We start from the raw sequence: 15,968 nt of genomic DNA, 5'->3' as shown, positions 1-15,968 counted from the left end.
CATATAGTTATTCCCTGCTTCTCTCAGTATCAATCTCTTTCTGCAGTTTGTGACCACTGCCTCCTTGAAATGCTATCAGTTAGTCAAAGACAACCTGTGTCGAGTATGTGTGTCTATCTGTGTGTGTTTGGGGATGTATTTATGGCTGAATTATTGATGCAGTGTAAATCCAATCTGTCTCATGGCAGGTGCGACGTGTGCTGTTTGCTGTATGTGTGTTTGTGTGCTTTTGTACGTGTGTGAGACATTGTCTTGGAGAAGGAAGGAGCAGTGCTGTAATTAAAAGGCAGCACAGTCTACAGCCCTGCCCACACAGATTCAGCTGTAGGCATACAGGCTAAAGGCTCGGTGTAATTTGCATACACACATGACCACCAGAGTGTTCTCACACACGTATACTGGCATATACTACAGAGAAAACTGAGTATCTTCCCTCCACACTCTTCCCTCCCTTCTCCTTCCTTCAGTCTCAGTTGAGCAGTACAGTTTGTTTTTCTTTTTTCTCTCCCACTGCCTCCCTCCTTCTCTCACCCTCTGTCTCTCTTGCTCTTTGTACTCTTTTCTCTCTCTCTCATAAACTTCACAATGTGCCACACTCGAGTTGCAGCAGTCTGTTATTGTGCAGCATGCAGACAAGCTGCTCGGAGCCGACCAGTGATATCATCCCATTGTCCCTGTGCTGTCACCTGCACCAGAGAGCTTGGAGTCCGGGAAGAGAGGGGAGGGAAAGAGAGGTGGAAGGAGAAGGGAGTAGGAGAAAAGATGCAGAGATTGAGGGAGGGAGAGGAGTCTTGAGAGGGATGGGGGACTGTGTGGTCTTCCTCCACTGGGCCATCTCGAAACACCAACCTTTGCAAAGACACTCGTCTTTTGGGGCAAACAGCAGAAAAGGACAAGCAGTAATTATTTACGTAATCCATGCACAAATTCTCAGATAGTGGTCAGGGACAGGCCGACATGTTGAATTTACCTTATGAACCATTATACAGGTAATTTTGCCGTCCCCTCAGTGTTTTTTACCCAGCCTTTATTTGTTTGCCTCGGCCATTCACACGGCTGTTATTTGAGAATCTACAGTACACACACACTAATGCACACTCACACAGGGGATTCATGTTTCAGTGATGTACTCATATGCCAAACAGACACACAACCTCACACTTCCGGACATACAAACGCAAACATTTGCGGATTCATGTTCCAGGAATGTATAAACTCTTCTCCCATCCCACAAGCACTCACATATTGTTCAGTCCACATACACACACACATAGCAGCTAACTAGCCGACACCTTCACTGGCCTTCACTTCTGCTCCTCTCATTTTCTCCTACCTTTGGCATACCTTCTTTCTCTCCTATATTTCATGTCTCTCTGTCACCCTCCTGTCCTGCATTTTATCTCAGCACCTACAGCAACATAATGTGTGTGTATGCATCAGTCTGCTGTAGACAGGCTGATTAAACAACCCCTTCAGCGCTGTCTCCTTCACCACTGGCTCAGCACACCTCAACATAATGACACGTCACTGACACTGCCACCCTCTCCCAGCTGTCTGTGGCTTGTTTCACTTCTATCAAAGTTATTTTTTATAAGAATACCTGTCAACAGTATGTGTATTGAAGGAGTGAGCAGAAGTTGTTTGGTTTTTTTTTGCTGTTGACTCATTGAGCACAATATGGATTTCACATCAGAGCAGGAGTAGGAGGCGAAAGATCAGATTGTCAGTTTTTGGACTCACTAGAAAGCCTAAAATTTTGTCTCAGTGCTAAACATGAAGCATTTGCTGTGATGCAGGTGTTTCTCCTGGCTTTTGCTTTGCCATCTGTTTTTATCTTAGAACAGGAATGTAGTTGTGTGTTTGAGGTAAAGCTTTTATTCAGCCTGTAAAAAGCAATCTTTAATACCTTTCTCTGCTCATTCAGTACACTGCAGGTTGGTATACTGGTGCAATCCCAAGGCCAGAGGCTGCATATTCAAAAATATGATAGATATACATGCACATTGGTCTACATGCCTATTGATAGTCATTTCTTCTTTGTTTTTCTTTTTTACCTATTGATAGGTTCTTAGATGCTTAGTTTCCAGACTATTGTCGGTTGGTGCACCACTTTGGTCCAGACTGAAATATTTCAACAACTCTTAGCTGGATTGTCATTGGTCATTCATGGTTCCCAGAGAATGAATCCTACTAATTTTGGAGATCCCCTGACTTTTTCTCTAGTGCCAACATGAGGTTGACACTGGTTTTAAGTGAAATGTCTTGAAAACTATTGGATGCATTGGCATAAAATTTGTTACACGCATTCGTGTTGCCCTCAGAATGAATCGTAATCCCTTTGGTGAGCCCTTAACTTTTCATCTATCTAGCGCCATCATCAGGTCTAAATTTCTGTTTGTCTAATACTTCATTTTATCATTAAATACCTGCAAAATCCATGACATTCCCATTAGCCTCAGCTGTACTTTGTGTTTAGTGAAAATTAGAAAATGTTAACATGCTAAACTAAGATAGTGAACATTGTACCTGCTAATCATCAACATGCTAGCATTATGATTGTGAGCATGTTAGCATGCTGACGTCAGCATTTAGCTCAAAACATAGCTGTGCTGAAGTGCCTACAGAGCTGCTAGTATGGCTCTAGACTCTTAGTCTTGTTTTGCTCTGAATACCTGACAGCACTACTATGTCACTTCTGTTAGACTGTTTATGTGGATTCTGTACGTGTTTGTATGGTCTTGGGAGGCTCGGTTTGTGCTGAGGAGACAGGTGGTGTGAGAGCTGGATACACAGCGTGGGTGAGGATGAAGAAGAGGAGAAGAAGGAGGGAAGAAGAGGAATCTCATTCCCCTCCTGCTGCCACAAACATGCACTTCAAAGATGGCTTCTGTAGACACCAGGCTCCCTCAGCTGTTGTTGTGGTTTACTGATGAAACTAATGAAAATGAATGTAAATCAGGAATGACGGTCGAGCAGTAAACTCACACTTTTCTGTAGCTGCTCGTAAAGTAACGGGTTAATGCTTTAGTACAGCCATAACAGAAACTGCCGTCCATTCATCCGTCCATGGCTGGTATCTAATGCGTTAGTGGGGCAGGTTGTTTGTGCTTATGGCTGCAGTATTGCCAACAGTAATGAACAGCCTGGATGACGTGCCCCGTGCAGCATCGATCGCACACTCTCACACAGACGGCGGATGGAAATTGGTCCTGGTGGGGAGGCAAAGGAGGTGCACACATGCTTGCACCTTCTGTGGACACATATGGATGCAGGGATCAGCACACATGTACATACTGAGAGAGCGTGGGGGGGCAGTGTGTGTTTATTTACTCCTGCGGATGCTCACTGCTCACTGGACCGAGGATGATCTTCTTATTGGTGACAGTATGGAGCATATAGAGGAGGAGGCCTGCACGGTGGGCCTTTCTCTCTCTTTGCTGCAAAACACTCTTGCATGTCTTCCACCTCCCCTCATGTCCTCAGCTGGAGCTCTTTGCAGTTGGAGGCAAGCCCCATATACACGCTGTATCAGACCAGGCTGTAGTGCTTCCTCTGCTGCTTCATTAACACATGAATGGTTGCCATATTGCCATATACTGTATGGCAGTTGTTGGCAAGTCACTCAAAGTCATTGGCTCGTACATGGTGGGCTAACAATAGCCAAGGGAGGAGGGATTCCTGTTTCATTTAGTTACAAAGCAGTAATGGTGGTGCATATTCTTAAAGTGAAATTTTATTATAACTTGGGCCTTATTTTTGCAGTTATGGCCATTATTTTTATCATTTTACTCATCAAGTTAATTGTTGAAATCTGGGAACACAACATTGCTACACCAAAGTCTGATGATCAGGCAGGTTGTAAAGAAGCCAACAGTTTAGCCAGATTATCTAAATCACTTTATAGTTAAAACTCAAAATGAGCACACTGGAAATATCCGTAATAATCCTTCAGGTGTGCTATGCAACATAAACAAGAAGGCAACAGACAATACCAACAAACCTAAAGAGACCTCTGGGAACAGCGCAGTCAAACCAAAGCAGATAACAAGTACGTTCTTCTTCTTGACAAGTGTATTAGCTTTTTAGTTCTTCTGAGATACAAAGCTTAAGATGCCCATCGAGGGGATTGCCAAGCCTTAAAGGAAAACTGTGGTTCAATACAACTTGGGTTTTGTTTTTGTAACTCTGGCTATTAGTTTCTATCGGCTATGATAACACTGTATTCACCAAAGTAATTACTGAGATCTGGGAACTCAGCAACACTGCTACAAATAGATTCAACGGGGCAACAAACACGAACATTCAGATGATCATACAAGTTGTAAACAAATCCCCAGGTTAGCCAAACTTATTTGGAAGAGAAAACAAAGGGGAACAGTAAAATGATTACCCAAACTGTTCATTTTTCAACATCCATCACAGTTTACACATCAATTTTCTGGTTTAGCTTTGCCTCTTAACTACTCTATTTACCGTAGTTGTGTGTGAAACTGCAATGAGGGATTATCAGCAACATTAAGAGTGCACTAACTTTGGGTTTGTTGCACCGCTGGACCTATTTTAATCGATTTCGCCACGCCAACATTGGTGAGTATAATGCCATCATAACTGATAGAAAGAGGCGACTCAGAAGAACAGTTGAGGCTGTCACGGTTGTACAGGAGAGTGGCAACGAAGGAACAGAACCCAAACGCAGACAGAGGAGGCAGCAGGAGCACTTTAGTGATTTATTGATGAAATAGCTTACAGGTAGGTACAGGGAGGCAGACAGGTAACGGGGGTGGGTATTATAAGGCAGATGGTATTGAGATTAGGGACCTCATCTTCCTTCATAGCTACCTAGCTATATCCCTGAAAAAGAGCGTGTGGATGAGATCGACGCACCTGCACAAGGTGTTGGAAGTGCACGGAGAGAAATAAAAACTCTTAAATTGACATATGTCTTTGATCAGTGTGAAAGTTAACTGTTCCTAGCAACAGCTACTACAGCTTATGCGTCAACTGAAAATGACATCGGTGGGACCGACACGTCACTTCCTACTGGTTGGTTAGTGCAAAACAAAATAAAATTACCCCTCTGCCAACAAGAAATCGGCTGTCATGAACACAATGTCAGGCTAAATGAATAAAGTGAAACAAAATGGCTACGAACCAATACCGTAGCTCTAGTTACAAAAATAAAACCACAGTTGTAATAAACTATTGTTTTCCTTCAATGGTAAATGGACTGTTCTTATATAGCACCTTTCTAGTCTTTCTGACTACTCAAAGTGCTTCAGCTACATATCTCATTCACCCCATTCACACACATTCATACACTGATGGCAGAACTGCTCATCAAAGTAACTAATCATTCACACACATTCACACTCATTCAACTGTAAAGTACTCAGTGTTACTCAGTCGTGCATGTTAAATTTACTATATTCAGCAGATTATTAATCCAAAGCGATTGCACAACAATCAGGAGTAATCCAGGATTTTAAGATTCTTTTCTCAGCAGCTCAAGGTTTGGGTTATAACTTTACCATATGCACTTTGTTTTCTCTTACAAATAAGTTTAGCTAACCTGAGGGTTCGTTTAAAAACCTGTATGATCATCCGACTTGTTTCGTGCCCTGTCCGACTTCTTCTTTGCAATGTTGCTGCATTACCAGATCTCAGCAATTATCTTGGTGAGTACAGGGTTATTATTAATGGTAGGAATGATTGCCAAAACTACAAAAAATAAGACTGAAATTTAAGTAAAACAGAATTATCCCTTAATAATGTACATCACAGAAACATGTTTGATGCTGTAAAAAGAAAATAGAGGGCTGCTCTGGCTTCTGTTAAGTTGAACTATTGTGTGTTTCGATTTGTGTCAGTAAGGGTCTTTCAGTTAAAAAGAAATACGATACACGACACTACAGGTCCTTAACCTCAGGGACGGTCTGCTGCCTGTGTGTGGTAAATCTCTCCTATTCTACACTTTCTTTGTTTTTTTTTACTGTGCTCTCCCTGCCTCTCTCTCTCCCTCTGTCCTTTTCTTTTTCTCTCCATCATCCTCTCTGTTGTCTGTGAGCATGTTAACACTCCAGCCCTGTCAGTGAGCCTCATGGCACCATGGAAACCAGTCACACCATTCTTCACCAGTGTGTCTTTGTGCATGTGTGTTTGTAGCAGAGACTGCCTGTGTGTGTGTGTGTGTGTGTGTGTGTTGTTGGGCGGGATTGGGGTCTTGTTTAGTTTAAAAAAGCTGAGGAGAGGTCACAGCTGTCCCTATGGGCCTCTTGCTGTAATTCATGTAAATTCCCTTAAGACCCTGGCCGCTTTGTTTTCCTCATTGTCCCCCGAGCTGTTTCTGATGCCTGTATCATCAATGCCGCTTGATGCAAAATTAACTTTTTTATTCTTTTAATGTGAAAGAATGTGTGAAAGCTTCACCTAGCTCCTTTGATAGCTACCAAATACCTTGAGTTATCATGATAGTCTTGCTATGCGATACCTCTGACACCAGACTCCTCACTGTTATCATGTTGTAATGAGTTCAGCCAGAGTTAACAAGGCTAAAATTGATACAGACATGGACAAACTGAAGTGATTGCCAGAGGACAGTGCTGTTCTGTCTTATCAGGGTTATTGTCATGGTTTATTACTTGATAGAGAACCACATTTAAACAATTACTGATTTGACGTGACCAGAAAACGTGCCTGGAGTACTCAAAAAACAATTGTTGAAAATTACTTATAGGAATGTTTTAGGAGCAAACTTAAGAAGTTTAAATCTCCTATACTTGTCTTTTCATTCTTACTCTGACGGCAATGAAGTATTTCACAAGTGTCCGTGCCCCCCCCGCAACCTGCCTCCATATCCTTGTGAACCCAGCCCCTTAGTCTCTCCCTGAGCCAATCATATTTCACTCCCATTCACATTTATGAATAGGAAACTCGAAAGGCGTCCTCACCACGAACACCCACTGCTTGACAAATGCACACACACACAAACACACACGCATGCAGATAGCATGCAGCTCTAGTTAGGAGGGCTTGGTCTAGACCGCAGCATGAACTTTGTTCTGTTAAAAGTTGCCATTGAAATATGCATTTGCCATTGAAATATTGTTATTCTATTGGTGTCGTAACAAAGAGCAGGGAGGGTCGCCGGTCCTGTCTCAGTGTGAGGCTGAAGGAGCAATGGGCCGGCGGGGATTGCCCAGTGTCTTTGCTCAACAGAGTCAGTGTGCAGAAATAATGCCCATTAGACTTGGTCAATCACGCCCCTCGCTCAATGAAATATGGCCCTTTCACTCATTTCATACGATAATCCATACACCTTGCCGCTATCCATCATCTCTCTGAAAGATGTCTGCCACTATGAATGCTTTTATTTATGATACGTTTTTTAAATTAATGGCTTCTCATGCAGTCACGTTAGATGCTGAGGAAGCTTAACGTGCTGAGCTATGTTTACACAGAAAATGACTGAAGCTGTTCATTAGTGAATTAAAGTAGAATTCTAGCCAGCGCAGAGGTTACAGGTCTCTTGACCGCCAACGAAGCTCTGACAGTCTGTAGGCTGATGGTTTCATCATGGTAAGTGGGTGGAAATTATATACTCGCAGTAGCATGCAACAGTGACCACGTTGTGAAGCCATTGAACATGTCCCACTGGTGCAGACAGAATTCATATGCCTTTGCAGGATTATTAAGAGGCTATTCCCAAACCTGCAAGGAACACTAAACCAGCGGAAACAATTGAGCAGTGGTTGAATAAGTACTCAGATATTTTCCTTTAAGGTGTCCTGTGGAGTTTTCTTGTAAACAAATGAAAGTGATGTTTACATTCAATGTCACGCACCAAAATGCATTGTGTGTATCTTTGAGCTTATAAAACATAGAAACATAGAAAAACAGCGCTGCTAGAGGTAAAAAAAACTCCACTGGGTAAAAGTTCCAATACAACAATGCAAAAATACTTGGTTGCAAGTAACAGTCCTGCATTCATAATCCTTCTTAAGTAAAACTACGGAAGTATTATCAGCAGTGGTGGAGAAAGAATTCAGATACTTTGTACCTGCATTGAAAATTTTACTTAAGTATATTCAAGAAAATGTACTTTACTACTGACTACTGTCACAATTACCCAGAGCGCAAAGTGACACCTTCACAATGCTTGTTTTGTCCAACTAATAGTACAAAATTCTAAATTATTAAAAACAGAATTAAATAATTAAAATTATTAAAAAGAAAAGCAGCAAATCCTCACATTTGTGAAGCTGGAACCATGAAATGTTTCTGCATAAAATTATTAATTATTATCAAAATAGTTGCCAACTAATTTTCTGTCAGTTGGCTAATTGATTAATCGACTAATCATTTCAGCTGTACTTGTATATACTGTTGGGTAGTTTAGTTTAATTGTAGTGGAGTAAAAAGTACAATATTTACCTCTGAGATGTAGTGGACTAGAAGTAGAAAGTGGCATGAAAAGAAAAGACTCAAGTAAAGTACAAGTACCTCAAATTTGTACAGTACTTGAGCAAATGTACTTAGTTGCATTCCACCACTGATTATCACAAAAATGCACTAGTACTGGTTCTGCAGTAAAATGTCTGTGACTCATCACTGCTGCTTACACTGTATCAACGTACACTCAAGTAAAGTACTCAGAATTGTACTTAAGTACAGTACTTGAGTAAATGTACTTACATTCCACCACTGCAATTGAGAGGGAAAAAAGTGTGGACAAAAAAGTTTTTTGGATACTGGACTCTAAATCTTTGTTCAGTTTGATGGACAATGTGCTTTGAGGCTGATTATGTTACATTTTCTGTGCTTTTGTAGTGAGAGGCGCATTATTTAGGGCCGGGCCCAGAGAATAGTGACTCTTTCAAAGGGATAGCTCCTACCATTGTTGCCCTCTGCAACCATAGCTAACGGACGTCAAAAGACCTTTTTCACATCTATTCTTTTAAAAATGGGTTGCAATAATACCGGTGAGGAGTCGGCAATAAATAAGCTTCCCTTCCCCGAGTCAACTAGATTAGATTGCATGGGGACATCTGTTGAGTGTAGGTGAGCACTTTCTCTGGGTTCTCACTTTATGGGAAAGGAAGTCCATAGGATGTGCCTTGAGGCTTTTTCCTTTTATTTGCGTAGCTTTGCTGGTTTTACTCCACCTCCACCCTCTATTGAACATCTAGAAAGCTGCATTGACTCAATCAGACACAATCAGTGCAGCTGACAGTTATTTTAGTGACACTGGGTGCCATTTAATTTAACATGCAATTATAGTGTCAATTTTGCTTTTATGCTCTGCCAAATTCATATCGCAGGATGTTATGCTCTGTCATCTCTCCTCCTCCCGCTGACAGTTGCATCTGATACAAAACAAATAACTTGTTGAATATTTAATGCTCTTGTACAAATGTGTTTTAAAAAGCCACCCGGTAACTTTGTGCATTCTGGTAGCTGGTCATGTGATATCAGGAAATGTTTAACCTCTATTGTCCAGAGACAAAAGGTTGTTTTAATCCCACTGTGAGAAGGGAGGGAGGGTCAGGGGAGGGATGGGAGGGGCTGTGGGTGTGTTAGAAGGGTGGGGCGTGATTTTGTGAGAGAATCAGCTCGTCTCTCTTTACTGTCACTCAGTCACAGCAGACACATCGAGGAATACACAGCCGCTGGGATTATGACAACTGAACTATGCTCTCCCAACACGGATGCACACACTGAGGGGACTTACTCTTATTGACACATACAGAGATAAAGGTGATCTATTCTCTCTTTTGTTAACTGGTATTTTATGCCATATAGTCACCTGCAAGTACAGCTTGTGATGCTCTTGACGATCTGCAGGTGAGTCCAAGTCCAAACTCTTGGAAGATTCTACTGCTGAAACAATTAATCGATTAATCGATCAATTAATCTCAAACATTCTGATAATCAAGTAATTGTTGAAGTTATTTATCAAGGAAAAATACTAAATATTGAATGGTGCAAGTATCTCAAACGTGAGGATTTGTTGCTCTTCTTTCTTTTATATCATTGTGAATTAAATATTTTTGGGTTTTGGACTGTTGGGACATACAAAACAAGATGTTACCTTGAGCTTTCGGAACTTGTGCTGGCCATTTTTCACTGTTGATCATAGACTTAACGATAAATCAATTGGATCTGAAACAATTAGTCTTTTACTGGAAAGTTGATTAATCGTTTCAGTCATTTTTCAAACAAAAATACCAAACATTCCCTAGTTTAAGCTTCTCAGTTGTGAAGCTTTTCTGTTTTTCTTTGCCTTATATGATAGTCAGTTGAATATCTTTGGGTTATAGACTGTTGGTTGGACAAAACAAGACATTTGAAGATGTTAGCTACAGACATTTGTCACTATGTTTTGACATTCTATACACCAAACAATGAATCTATTAATCGAGAAAATAATAATATAATAGTCAGTTGCAGCCCTAGATGATTCCCTACTGTCAATTAAAACAACAAATCCAGTTGGTTTTGTCTTCTAAATGAAGCCAGTGACATATTGACAGGTGAGGATGTTTCTTGCAGTGTGGTAAAATTTCCTGAGCAGACTTTTTCTGCTGTGAGAGAGCTTGTTTCCTCTGACAATCAGCTCTGTTATTAACATTTTCATGGATAGTTTGCACTTTTCCAGCACTTGCATATCAACACATCATCTTTATTCTGTTGAATCTCAGCTTGTCTTCAGTGTAATGGCATAAGAGCACATCTCTGTCTCTGTAAGACGTGTCCCCAAATATAAATTTATGCTAGGGGAAGAGTGTTATCCGGCTCTAATTATTTCTCCCCTCTTTGGCTGTAATGATGCCTCACTGGGAGAGCGGTATCGTCTACAGCCACATTCTGCCTCTCATCAGGCAAGAGTCTAAAATTAAACCTACAGGCCGCTGAGCCACCTTCCCCTGTCAGAGGACACACACACACACACACACACACACACACACACACACACACACATCAAAACAGCACAGCCTGGAGGAGAAAACCAACAGACTCTCATTAGAGAAATGTGGGACATTTTGCTACTTGGCATTATCTGCAATGAGCTTGTTCAACCTGTGGACATCTCACTTTACTGTACACTCATGCACCTGTGTCATGTTGTCATTGACATGACAAATGGAAACACACTTTAGAGTCTTTAGAGGCAATTTTTTTTCGAATTTATAAAAACAAATGTTTAAGACTCAGTTAGATCACTGCTTTGGTGATTGTGTTATAAGTTAAATTTGTGTTTCCTTACGGCCGAAATACTTGGGGAACGGACACAAGGCGCCACATAGGCAGTGCGGAGTGGGGTTTTGTACGCGCTACACAGAGCGTGTGGTTGCGTGCCAGTTTTCTGAGTGCATATTGAGTTTTGCCAAGTGATAATGCAGTTGGTTATTCAGGGTTTGGAAGTGTAGGCTCTATTAACTGGTACTGAATTCATTCACTGGATCATTTTAACTACAGGTTCATGGATACACATTTGATTTGATTTATTTATTTTAATGTGAAATGTAAAAACACCCACAGGGTTGCACTGCTGCGTCGCATTGTCTCTGGTACAAGGAGGTATTTATACTCTTTTGTTTTTTTGTCTTTTGTTAGTCTTTAAGGCAGCATTACAGTTGTAGTAGTAGTAGTAATACAGTAGTTGAATGAAATGAAGAGCAGTAATTCATCTATGTGTTAATTCAGCATATCCACATTTTTAAATACTAAATATTATATATAAGTATTTTTATTGATGTAATTCATAAAAAAAATAGCTAACGTGCATCTTTTTTCTTGACCACTTGGGGGCAGCACAAAAAGCAGTAACCACAACACTGATATATTATCACCTTTTAAAGTTGATATGGTTAATGTGTTAGAAAACAGTTGCTTATTTAGACATCCAGCAGACACGGAACAACATTAACATTCATTTATCTATTTTATTTTAAGTTTCTCTGTACATATATCTTGTCTTTGTGCTGCTATAACACCCAAATTTCCATCTTATTTGGATGTTTCTGGCCACCTAATGAATGTAGGTCCAATATTCACTCTCTGTTTTGATATTTACCAACTCCTCAGGTAAATATCTCTTTAGCCGCTAAATGTTTCATTATGTTCACCAGCTAGCCGCTAACTTTGTCTGTCTGTTGTGGTGGGCAGGTAGTGTACAGTGGGTTTATCAGAGCTTTTTTGCTGAAAACAGCTGCTTGCTGCTGGAAACGACTCTGATGTGAGCCGTGAGACTGAACCAAAACAGGAAAGTCGTGTTCTATAAAAAACAAAATAGTCAGGCATATTAATTCTCTGGGGATTCACCACTACGAGCGAACACTTTCACGTTGCACATAGTCATTTGATCCATTGTTAATATAAAAATATGGATAAGAGCAGCATTAAGTTTCAGGATGATTAAAACACACATTTCCTTTATGTATTTGCTGTTACCTGTAGTCATTGTCTCCTTGTTGTAAAATGTTGTTGTGTTATCTATATCTATATGAAAGATTCAGCTGTCTGTCAGTACTCCTGACACGAGAGCGCTCCCTGAGGTATTGAGGGCACTGTGCGGCTCTCGCTGTGAGGTGTTTTGTAGTCCTGCTCGCTGCCCACTGTCGGCATCCGATCTCAGGCTATTTTCAGTCTTGGTTCTCCGTCCCTCTTCTTATCACCATGGCAGCCGAGCTGGACTGAGCCCAGCTCGACTGTGGTGTCTAAGGGCAGAGGTGGGGTGGCGGGATGGCTGGCTCGATGTCATAGGGGGAGGCCGCTTTTGATGGGATCAGCCTTCAGCTCATTCAAACCGGATGTGGAAAGGTCATTTTGTTGTTGTGGTTTATTCATAGATCTGAGCTGTAATCAGCTATTTCACTGCTATCTAGCAAATGCACAGTGAAGAAGAAATTATGAGCTTCGTCTTCTAAGGTCGTACTGTAAGAGCTGAACAAGATGATAGCTGAACTGTAGTTCTGTGGAATGGTATGGTGTCAGCACAGGTGTCAGCAATAATACAATGTGATGCTGTGAGTGAATAGCATGTATGTCAGTGGTTTTTAAAATCTGGGTCAGGATCCTTTCAAATTCAGAGCTGTTGGAAGACCAGATTTTCTGGTGTAATATTCTGTAAGTAATATGTTATTGACTACGCTATGGTGCTATGGTTCTCTAAATCCTTGAATCTCACAAAAGGAAGTAAATAATGCAGGTTTTGGGAGAGTAGCGTGAAAAACAACTCAAATGTTTTTAGACAAGCTTACAGTGTGCAGACGAATGCTGCAGAATCGAATCTTGTGTGGCGAGACAAAATAGGAAAATCTTAAGAGAAAACAAAAACTGTTATTTGTGTGAAATAGAATTAATGTAAACCTATAGTTCACAATTGTATCTATGTAGTGGCGCAGAAAGCAGCGTTTGTATTTAACCGAGTGGAAACGGCGGCGTCTCTCAATGGGGCTTCCACATTCTTATTTGGAGGAACAGACTGAAGTCGATAAGCCTTTGCTAGAAGTAAATTGGATTGGCTACTTCAATCATTTTGCCCATCGATTCCAGGAGGTGTGTCTGTGTTCACTGTGACAGTTTGACAAAAAGGAGTGGAGAGGAGGAGATAAAAAAAAAGGACAGGATAGGTTGAGACAGGACATCTGAGCCTTTTCTGGCCTGTGACGCCATGTTAAGATCCCACAGCTGTCAAGTCATGACATGTCATATCATATCATGATGTGAAACATATTTTTGTACTTTTTTTAAATGGCTTATGGAGAGATTTTTCTCAAAACTATATTTTTTATTGAAAATATGTCAAGACACATCTATATATCATCTCCCACGACTGTCTGGATGGGGGCTCCTGACCTTGAGGCTTAAAAACTCTGAGATAGCAGAAGAGAGGAGCTGAACGGAGAGGACTGGGTGGAAAAGAAAACGAACACATGACAGTATAAGGGGGAAGGCAGGAGAGGAGGAAAGGTGATGTGAGGAGAGGAGGTGATTAGAGGGGAGGAGAGAAAGGAAAAGGACAGGATAGATCAGAACAGGACATCATAGTCTCTTCTGGCCTGTGACTCCATGTTTAGGTTCTCATAATAACAGCAGGGAGCTACCACTTTATGATGTTAAACTTACCTTTTGCTTGGAAGAACATAAGTTATGGAGAAAGTATGATTTATCTAAAACATATTCATTTTTACTGAAGATATTTTAAGAGAAACATCAGTATATCAGTCTTCGAAGTCTCCCCCGGATTGTTCACATATTCTCTCTCCAAGATAGAATAAGGTAGGAGGGGGTTGAATTGGGTAGGAAAGCAAAAGCGGACAGAAAAGAGAAGCGAGGTAATGTGAGGTGATGATTAGAGAAGAGGAGACAAAGGAAATGGGTTAGGACAAGGTATCTCAGACTCCCATGTTTAGATCCCAAACTCTCATCATCACACCGAGGTTGTCAAAATGTAAAGTTGTCATGTGGGACCTTTTTGTTTTTAAGAACATGGGTTATGAAGAGATTGTGATTTATCTCTAAAAGAATTGTATAGATAATATGTAATTTGTAAATATATAAAGACAAACATCTGTATATCAGTCGGTTTGCATATTATGCGACTCCACATGGGCTCCAGACCTTAAGGATCAAAATCTCTTGAGATAGAAGAAGGGAGGGGATGAGATGAGAAAGAGGGAAGAAAAGGGGATTGGTTATGGTGAGTTAGAAAGCAGGAGCTAGCACAGGAGGAGTGAGGAGAGAAAAGGAAAATAAAGACAGTATTGAACAGAAGAAAAGACAGAAGAGGAGACAGAAGTGAGAGGGACGAGGACAAGAGCAGACGACAGGAATGAGGACGACAGTAGATGATAGGAGGAGGAGGAGAGGAAGGGAAAGGAGAAGTATAGAAAAGAAGGACAGAAGAGAAGAATAGATCAGGGAGCTGAGGCAAGACCAGAGGAGAGACGAGGGGAGGAGATGCGTCTCTCCTCCAGCTCTCAGTAACAGGCTTTTGTGTCTATCAGTTTGGATTACACACTCCTGCCTCTGAAAATCCATGTTCACACTTTGGTTTACACATCTTGGATGTTTGCTCTTTTCACCAGCAAAACGTGTCACAGTTGGGAGTGTTTTAAGTACATTTCCAAAGAGTCAACACACTCACGGACGATTATGCATTAAAAAAAATCACTCCCTTCACAACACCAAGTGTTTGATGTGAAGGAGTGATGTCATGTAGGAACATCCTGGTGTGTAATCTGTGGTGTGACTGTAACAGAGCAGGAGACTTCCAATATAAAAAGGATTTTAGCTGGTTATAATAAAACCAAACATTGAGCAGTAGGCCCACTGTCAAGTCAAATTGAAGTACTGGATGTCAGAAAATATGCATACTGTGGTTGTGCAAAACTTCCTCCCCAGAAACCTTATTAAGAAAGATGGGATTTTCCTTTCTGGTTGGTTTAAAGTCCTGGTTATTTCCATGAAGGCAGAGCAGAGAAATCTAAATTATGAGCACTAAAGTTGTTTATTCTCTTCCACTTTTGTTTAACCAGATTGAAGAAAACCACAGAAGAAGAAGAAGAAGCAGACAAGTAGCCAGGGAGGAGGAGGAGAGAGGGGATTCGGTTTTCTCTGGTAAGTTGGAAACATTTCTGTCAGACTTTGAATCCACTTTCCCTTTTTTTTCTCATCACATCGTCTCCACCAACATCATCATTTTCCAAAACAGCGTGAACTTCCGGCCTTTCAGAATCAAACGTTCTTGTTCTTCTTAAAGGCATTTCCCCTCCCATAGGATGTGAACACACATCCTCTGTTTGCCATGCCTGGCAAATGTCCCCAGTCCAAATATCTTCATCTGTGATACTGCCAGAGTGTGAATGTATTAATATTAACACTCTCTGTAGAGCTCCTAAGTCCCTAAACGACTACCCGGCCTTTCCAGCGCTAAGACTCTTTCTGTCTCTGTTACTCCTTTATTC

General features: G+C 41.0%; 1 protein-coding gene across 22 annotated transcripts in view; it reads left to right on the top strand.

Moving 5' to 3' along the window:
* The window catches only part of LOC122874981 (neuronal cell adhesion molecule-like), a 78,780-nt gene that overhangs the window by 19,601 nt on the left and 43,211 nt on the right, over nucleotides 1–15,968 (top strand). For 20 of the 22 annotated variants that reach the window (XM_044193613.1, XM_044193602.1, XM_044193603.1 and 17 more), the window contains one exon: nucleotides 15,540–15,621. The gene's annotated coding sequence lies outside the window, so the exon portion shown is untranslated. Of the gene's footprint in view, nucleotides 1–9,632; nucleotides 9,841–15,539; nucleotides 15,622–15,968 lie in introns of those variants that run through there. The other 2 variants (XM_044193600.1, XM_044193601.1) reach the window with 2 other exon arrangements.

This window comes from Siniperca chuatsi, linkage group LG4, assembly GCF_020085105.1.
Source record: "Siniperca chuatsi isolate FFG_IHB_CAS linkage group LG4, ASM2008510v1, whole genome shotgun sequence".
Taxonomy (NCBI): Eukaryota; Metazoa; Chordata; class Actinopteri; order Centrarchiformes; family Sinipercidae; genus Siniperca; species Siniperca chuatsi.
Note: the sequence above shows the minus strand (reverse complement) of the source record. Positions and strands in the feature narration are given on the sequence as shown.